We start from the raw sequence: 9,007 nt of genomic DNA, 5'->3' as shown, positions 1-9,007 counted from the left end.
TTGCGGATGCTTGCGAGGGGGATAATCATAAGTAGGAGGTCTGTTCAAGTAAGAACAACACCTAAGTAGCGGTCCACCCACATATCAAATTGTATATCAAAGTAGAGAACACGAATCAAACCAACATGATGAAAGTGACTAGATGAAATTCCCATGTACCCTCGAGAACACTTTGCTTATTATAAGATAATGTTCTGGCCTGTCCTTTGCCACAAAAGGATTGGGCTACCTTGCTGCACTATTACTTACTATTACCGTTACTTGCTCGTTACAAATTATCTTGCTACGAAACTACCTGTTACCAACAATTTCAGTGCTCGCAGAAGTTACCATGCTGAAAACCACTTGTCATTTCCTTCTGCTCCATGTTGGGTTCAACACTCTTACTTATCAAAAGGACTACAATTGATCCCCTATACTCGGGTGAGATGCAACATTGTGTTACGCCAGAGGTACTTTTCTTGTAAAGCTGATCTCCCATGACAATATAGGGTTTCGATCGACGGACGATCTGTCATGCCTCAACCTCATTCTCGGGGAGCTCTTGACTGAGAAAGTAAGCTATGTAAGGAATAGTCCACTAATATGTCTCCAACATATATATAATTTTTTATTGTTCCATCTTGTTATATTATCATTCTTGGATGTTTTACAATCATGCTAGAGCAACTTTATATCATTTTTTGGGACTAACCTATTGACATAGTGCCGAGTGCTATTTGCTGTTTTTGCTTGTTTTCCACTTTGCAGAAAATCAATACCAAATGGATTCCAAATGTAGAGAAACTTTTTGGAGATTTTTTTCTGCACCAGAAGACACATGATGGGCCAAGAAAGTACCAGAGGGGGGCTCCGAGGGGAGGACAACCCACCTGGGCGTGCCTGGGGGCCCAGGCGCGCCCTGGTGGGTTGTGCCCACCTCGACCACCTCCCGCACCACCTCTTTACTCTATAAATACCCCAAAAATAAAAAAATAGAGGAGTCAACGAAACACAATCCAGCAGCCGCAAGTTCCAGAAACACTAGATCCAATCTAGACACCATCACAGGGGGGTTCATCATCCTCATTGGGGCCTCTCTGATGATGCGTGAGTAGTTCATTGTAGACCTTTAGGTCCGTAGGCAGTAGCTAGATGGCTTCCTCGCTCTCTTTTGATCTTCAATACAATGGTCTCTTGGAGATCCATTTGATGCAACTCTTTTTGCGGTGTGTTTGTTGGGATTCAATGAACTTTGAGTTTATGATCAGATCTATTTCATCCATCAAAGTTATTTGAGTTCTGATCTCTTATATGCATGATTGCTTATAGACTCATATTTCTTCTTCGAATCTTTGGTTTAGTAAGTCCAACTAGATCGACTTTTCTTGCCATGGGAAGAGGTGCTTTGTGATGGGTTTGATCTTACAGTGCTCAATCCCAGTGACAGAAGGGGACATAACACGTATGCATCATTGCTATTAAGGATAACAAGATGGGGTCTATTCCTACATGAATAGATCTTGTCTACATCATGTCATCGTTCTTATTGCATTATTCCGTTTCTCCATGAACTTAATACACTAGATGCATGCTGGATAGTGGTCGATGTGTGGAGTAATAGTAGTAGATGCAGGCAGGAGTCGGTCTACTAATCTTGGACGTGATGCCTATATAATTATCATTGCCTCGATATCATCATAACTATTTGAATCTCTATCAATTGCCCAACGGTAATTTGTTTACCCACCATATGCTATTTTTCTCGAGAGAAGCCACTAGTGAAATCTACGGCCCCTGGGTCTATTCTTTATCATATTTGCTTTGAGATCTATTTTTATTCGCTTTTATTTTCAGACCTATTATTCCAAAAACCCGAAAATACCTTGCTGAAATTTGTATCTGCATCATTTCTTTCGCGTTTATTCGAGATCTATTTATCCAATCTATCACAATTTTATCCCGTCAACTTGACAATTTATGGCGCCGTTACCCGAAGAAGGTATTGACAACCCCTTATACGCGCGGGTTGCAAGTATTTGTTCTTTGCGTGCATGTGCCATTTACATAGTGTTCCTTGGTTCTCCTACTGGATTGATACCTTGGTTTCATAACTGAGGGAAATACCTACTGTAGTTGTGCTGCATCATCCCTTCCTCTTTGCGGAAATACCGACGTAGTTCAAGCCGCATCAAAAGGAATTTCTGACGCCGTTGCCGGCAAGACATCATCAACATCTATCACATTCCTAATCACAAATCTCATCTCCTTGCAATTTACATTATTTGCCATTTGCCTCTCATTTTCATCACCCCCACATCACAAAAATTTGCCGTTTTATTTGCCCTCTTTTTCGTTCACCGTTTTCTTGTCAGATCTGTTTTCGTGTGCAATTTTGTTTGTCACTTTTTGCCATTATGGATAGTTCTTCCATTATTTCATGCACCCTGAGAATGAGGTTCTTAACTTCAAACAAATGGGAGGGGAGAATTTAAAATATGCTTGGCATAGGATTTGCCATGCTCATAATAGATCTATTCATAAGCAATCTACCGTTGTTCTTCTTCTCTATTTTTATGTGGGCATCGCTACTTGGTATAGATCCGTCCTTGATACGATTACTGGTGGGAATTTCTTGATGCGTCCTTCTCTAGATGCCTTTAATTCTAATGGGAAATCTAGTGGGTTCACAACCTCTCATGATTAATGAAACAACTTTAACTCTTGAGCATGTTATGGAAAGGCTAGAAGTTATTGAAAAGAAAATGCTCACTGAAGAAAACATTGAAAAATTGGATAAAAGGATGCATAATCTTGCTAATAGAATTGGTTCAAAAGTGGGAGATGCTCTTAAGGTACTAAAAGAAAAAGAACCTGCATTCAACGAGAGAATAGAGGAGAGCCCTGCTAGATTTGATAAGTTGGAAGAAATTTTTAGTAATTTAAGCAAGCCTTTTTCTTCCGCTAAAACCATTGAAAAAACTCCAGTAAAAAATGGCAAGATCACTCAAGTCACTAAAAACAAGGGTGCAACTTCTAATAGTAACAAAGAAGATCTTAAGATGATTAGTATTCACCCAGAGTTTGTTGAAGTGATAAAAGACCCTACTTGCAAGAATGAATTCTTCAAACTTGTTATTAGGAGGATTGTTATTGAAATCTGTATGCTAAATCTTTGAAGAATTCTAAGTGTTTGATTGAGGAGTTTGAAACTAAAGATGACAACACTTAGATCTACGCATTATGCCTAGCTAGGGGCATAAAACGATAGCGCTTGTTGGGAGGCAACCCAATGAATAAAATTTATTTTTGTCTTTTTCTTTATGTTCTTGAGTGTTTGCACAATTATTCTACTGTTATGATTGTGTTTTTATGTTTTAACTAGTGTTTGTGCCAGGCAAAGCCTTTGGGATCATGCTGGGTGATAGTTGATTTGATCTTGTTCAAAAATAGAAACTTTTGCGCCCGGTAAAACAATCTACTTAATCATAAAAGCATGATAAAATCCTGATTTTTGTACAAAGGATTTACATACAAATTTCCCACGTTTTCCCAATTTTTCAGAATTTTTGGAGTTACAGAAGTACTCAAAGTTTTTAGATTGCCACTGACTATTCTGTTTTTGACAGATTTTGTTTTCTTTGCATTGTGTGCTTATTTTGATGAATCTATGGTTTCTGTTGGAGGGTATACGCCATAAAGTTGGAATACAGTAGATATAATGCAAAAATAAAATATGAATGTGTTTTCAACAGTACTTAGAGTAGTGATTTGCTTTGTTATACTAACGGATCTCACGAAGGTTTTGTTGAGTTTTGTGTGGCTGAAGTTTTCAAGTTTTGGGTGAGACTATGATGGATTAAGGAATAAGGAGTAAGCAGAGCCTAAGCTTGGGGATGATCCATGGCACCCCAAGTTATTATCCAAAGTGGAACAAACAACTAAGCTTGGGGATGCCCCGAGTGGCATCCCCTCTTTCTTCTAACGACCATCGGTATTTTACTTGGAGCTATATTTTTATTCGTCACATATCGTGAGTTTTTCTTGGAGCATCTTGTATTATATGAGTCTTTGCTTGTTTTTCTTTTTAGTTTGTGTCATCTATCCTTGCTGGACACACCTTTCTGAGAGAGCCAAAATCATGCTATGATTTGTTAGAATTGCTCTATGTGCTTCACTTAAATTTTTTGAGCTATGGAATTGCTCTATGCTTCACTTATATCTTTTTGAGCATGGCGTGCTTTAATATTTTCGAAGAAATGCTCTCATGCTTCACTTAGATTTATTTGAGAGTTAGTAAAATTTTGAAGAAATTCTCTCATGCTTCACTTAAATTATTTTGAGAGAAAAAAAATTATGCTCATGTTCTTCACTTAGATTTGTTTGAGCTATCAAAAGCAACATATGAAACTAGTCCCAAAGTGATAGATATTCAAGAGGGATATAATAAAAACTTTCATGAAGATCATTGGACAAATAGACTTGATTCTTTGTAATAGTTTTGAGATATGATGATAGTGATATGTGAGTCATGTTGATGAGTAATTATGCTTTAGTAAGAATATTGATGTTAAGGTTTGTGATTCCCTATGCAAGCACCAAAGTCAATAGTTATGCAATGAAATTACATCCTACTTATGGTGCATTATTCGGTGTTAGTTATGCTTAATGATCGCTTATGAGATTTTTTTTGTTTCTTGGTTGGATGCTTCTCAATCTTTTGCTAGCCTTCACTAGTACTAAGTGGGATTACTACTTGTGCATCCAAAATCCTTAAACCTATTTTGCCATATGAGTCCACTATACCTACCTATATGCGGCATTTTTGTGCCGTTCCAAGCAAATTTTATGTGCCATCTCTAATTTTCAAAATAAATTTCCTTTTTGTGTGCTTGTACCGCTCATGAAACGGTAGGGGGTGGCTGATATTTTCCGATGCTAGATGTGTTATTCTCAAGATGAGTGTTTATTCACTTGTCATTGCACGAGAGTACGACAAAGGTATTAGGGATTCCCAATCCAGAAATGAAAAATGAATTTACTTCATGTTGTCAAATAATAAATTCCTTGGAAAGTGATAGTATGGACGACACTTGTGGATACAGTTAGCTGTGGAATGTGAAAGTATGGTGGAAAAAGGAATAAACTTTATTTTCTATTTGGGAACCGCCTATGATATATCTAGCAAGGAAAGTATTGGGAACTACTCGATCGTTTTCATTGACAGGAAAACCATGCCACCCAAAATGTTTTATCTCTATCTTTTTCCGCTTTGAGCTCTGGCATCTCTACAAATCCCTACTTCCCTCTGCGATGGGCCTTTCTGTTTACTTTATGCAATTTTTATTTTTATTTGAATATCCATCTTCTCTTATAAGGCACCAACTAAGGGGCACTATGATCCTACTTGAGCATTGGGTGTAGCTAATATGCGAGTGTGTTTCATGAATGGATCAATGATTGAGCATAATGGGCTAGGGATAACCTGCTTTAGTGTTGATATTTTGAAAGACAAGGTTGCTTGTTGGTATGCTTGAGTATTGAAATCTTCATGTCGAAACTAGACTATTGCTTTGAATCATATAAAAGTCCAAATTTCCATGCTACAAAAGAAAAGAATATGTGGTGAACATGATAGGCAATTTCCACATCAAAATTTCTGTTTTTATCATTTACCTACTCGAGGACAAGCAGGAATTAAACTTGGGGATGCTGATACGTCTCCAACGTATCTATAATTTTTTTTATTATTCCATGCTGTTATATTATCATTCTTTGATGTTTTACAATCATTTTATAGCAACTTTATATCATTTTTTGGGACTAACCTATTGACATAGTGCCCAGTGCCAGTTGTTGTTTTTTGCTTGTTTTTAACTTCGAAGAAAATCAATACCAAACGGAGTCCAAACGCAGCGAAAGTTTTTGGAGAGGGATCCGATGAACTTTGATTTTATGATCAGATCTATTTTATCCATGAAAGTTATTTGATTTTTAATCTCATATATGCATGCTTGCTTATAGCCTCGTATTTCTTCTTCAAATCGTTGGTTTAGTTAGGCCAACTAGATCGATTTTTCTTGCAATGGGAAGAGGTGCTTTGTGATGGGTTCCATCTTACGGTGCTCAATCCCAGTGACAGAAGGGGACATGACACGTATGCATAGTTACTCTTAAGGATAACAAGATGGGGTCTATTCCTACATGAATAGATCTTGTCTACATCATGTCATCGTTCTTATTGCATTACTTCAATTCTCCATGAACTTAATTGTGGGGACCCCGACTCATAAGTCGTGATCACCGAATGCACATCTACAGTGATCCCAGAGATCAATGCTCACTGAACACATAGAAGCTGAATAACAAGAGTCTTACATCCATACATACCGTCTTACATAAATTATGACCGTTATGGTCGAGTCTTGAGTATAACATTGCAGCGGAAATCTTCGTCAATAACTTGGACCCATGCCATTTGCCTTAACCCTACAGGCATTCTGACTGGGAAAGCGTCCTAGCTCGCACGATCGTCACTGAAGTATTCTTCATCATATCCTGTTCTTTCATGCCTGGCCAATAAAATAACCAGTGGCAAGCCAATGAGTACTTTGAATGTACTCGCAAGCAACCCAAGAGTGATAACAGAGTAATTATGCAAGGCTCTACTGCTAATTTGGCATTTTTGCGGAAAGCTAGTTTTTCTCATGCAAGTATGATCATCATTTGTCAAGGACATGAATGTGTCTGCAACAAGTATCAGGAGGTTACAGACATCAACTAGAGAAGGAGTTATGAACAACTCATGCTCAAGCTCAACGTGACTTCCTCATGAATCACGTCAACAGATTTACCAAACCGTGTTGTTTTCCAGAAACATAAGGACATAGTCTCAGCAGCACCACCCAACTGTCCTTGACCATGGACACGGCTATTCGAATAGTTTTACACTCTGCAGAGGTTGCACACTTTACCCACAAGATCCGGGGAACTTCCGTGTCATCCACGACCCGCGGTACCTCAAGTACCCGGGGTAAGCACCCGATCATTACCTTTCCCTAGACGACACTAACATAGAGTCCAATCGATTCGTAGTAACCCCCGTGCCCAACATTCACATCTTAAAATTGTGGAGCCTCGCTCCCATATTCATCACATACCACAAGCACGGGGTACCAACGGTGTGTTCGGTGCCCTGTGAAAACAATCATGGCCGCCCTACCTGGCACGACCCCGTCCCGAGAGAGTGCAACAACGACTCTCCCGTCACTAGTAATGCGGGCTCCAAGCTAGTATCGGCCTAGGTAATCAATAATGCCCTTTCCCATATAAGGGTAGAGTGGTTGCGCATGTAAGGTCGGGACTGTCGACAAATCTTAAATCTAATCCATTCTCAAAAACAACACACACACTTGCCTCGGTACACCACTTTGTCATCAAGTGGTTACCCATCTCATTATCTCCCTCGGGCATAAGTGGCACCCGACGGGGTTTTAAAAAAAAAAGTCTTTTGAAAATACTTTGCCTCCATCACCATGCATATGTCCGTCCCTTTTTGCGTAGCAACTACTCTAGCATCCTACCTACTCCCACGGCATAACCCTCATAAGGAGGTAGGGTCATGCACAATGCAAGTATCAACGAGGAAGTAACGGTGGCAAACCATCAAAGTGGTTCCACCTCATCATGATTCCATTGCAACAACAATATGGTGTTATACGTCATGCATAAAAAGGGTTTCATAGACATGGTCAAAGGGCTGCTTGCCTGGTTCATCAGATTCTTCAAATCTTTTGGTCCATCTCCGAGTATCTCGTCTACTTCATCAACTAACGTCGGAAACAATCATAGTAAGCAACACAACAAGGCAGAAAATAAAAGTGCTCTAAAAATATTAATTTGACTTTTCTAGGACATATCTGGTTATAAGAAAATTAACCACAGTGGTTTCATTGGAATTGGGTCAGTGGATATTCCTAAACATTTTGATATGATGGAATCAAGGGGTTTATGGATTTGCAGGAAGTGCACAGAAATATATTTTTGAAAAATGAGAAAAGGAAAACATTTAACAAAGAATGATTTTTGAGGCACATAGGAGTTGGTTTCACTAGATTTGGAGTTCAAATGATTTCTCTATGAATTTGCAAAGTTGCTATACATGAAGAAATAGACCATTATTTGAGGTGATACAGAAAGTATTAGTAAAAATGTTCAAAAACTAAGTTTTGAACTTATAGACATCTAGGATTTTGAATCATGGAATTTGGATCAAAAATGGGCTCTCTGTGATTTTCTAAAGTTCATTACAGAAATGGAAAAACAAGATTTGATAAATGTTTGTGAAGAAAAAGTCTCTGGAAAAATGTGCATGTTGCACCAATAGGTAGATCATGATTTATAGAGTCACTAGAAATTTGAATAATCAAATTTGGAGTTAATTAGAATATTCTATGGATTTTACCAGTCCACAGAAAAAGAAAGAGAAAAGGGATTTACCTAAATGGGCCCAATCCAGCGGCGGCAGCGTGCACCGGGGCGGGGTTTAGAGCCGAGGCGCAACTGGGCTGGCCCATCGGTTCAGCCGCACACGCAGGGTCCATGCCGGAGGCGTATTTTCCCAGTGCGTCTCCACTTAAACGGAGGGGCCCGCTGACGGGGTCACTGACCTGCGGGGTCCACCCGCAGGGTCGTCTCCCTCCTCCCGCGCGCGACGGAGGAGGCAGAGGAGGCAGGGCCGAGCTCTTGCCGGCGCCCGTTCCGGTGGCTCCGGCCACCTCCGGCGACCACCCGGACTCCGGCGAGCTCGGGAGGATGGGCCGCGTCCACCTGGGGACCCAGTTTCCCGCCGGGGAGCGCCAGAGCGAGCGAGTTCTCGGCCGCGGCAGGAACAGGCGATGGCGGGGTTCGGCACGGCGAGGAAGGCACGAGGAGGAGGAGATGGAGCACGGGGTGAGTTGGCGGTGGTGATGAGAGGGTGCAGGAGTGTTCATGGGGAAGAGAGAGGGGTCGAGGCCCAAGAATTTAA

This window comes from Triticum urartu, chromosome 1, assembly GCF_003073215.2.
Source record: "Triticum urartu cultivar G1812 chromosome 1, Tu2.1, whole genome shotgun sequence".
NCBI lineage: Eukaryota > Viridiplantae > Streptophyta > Magnoliopsida > Poales > Poaceae > Triticum > Triticum urartu.
The sequence above is the reverse complement of the archived record's forward strand: the minus strand, read 5'-3'. Positions refer to the sequence as shown.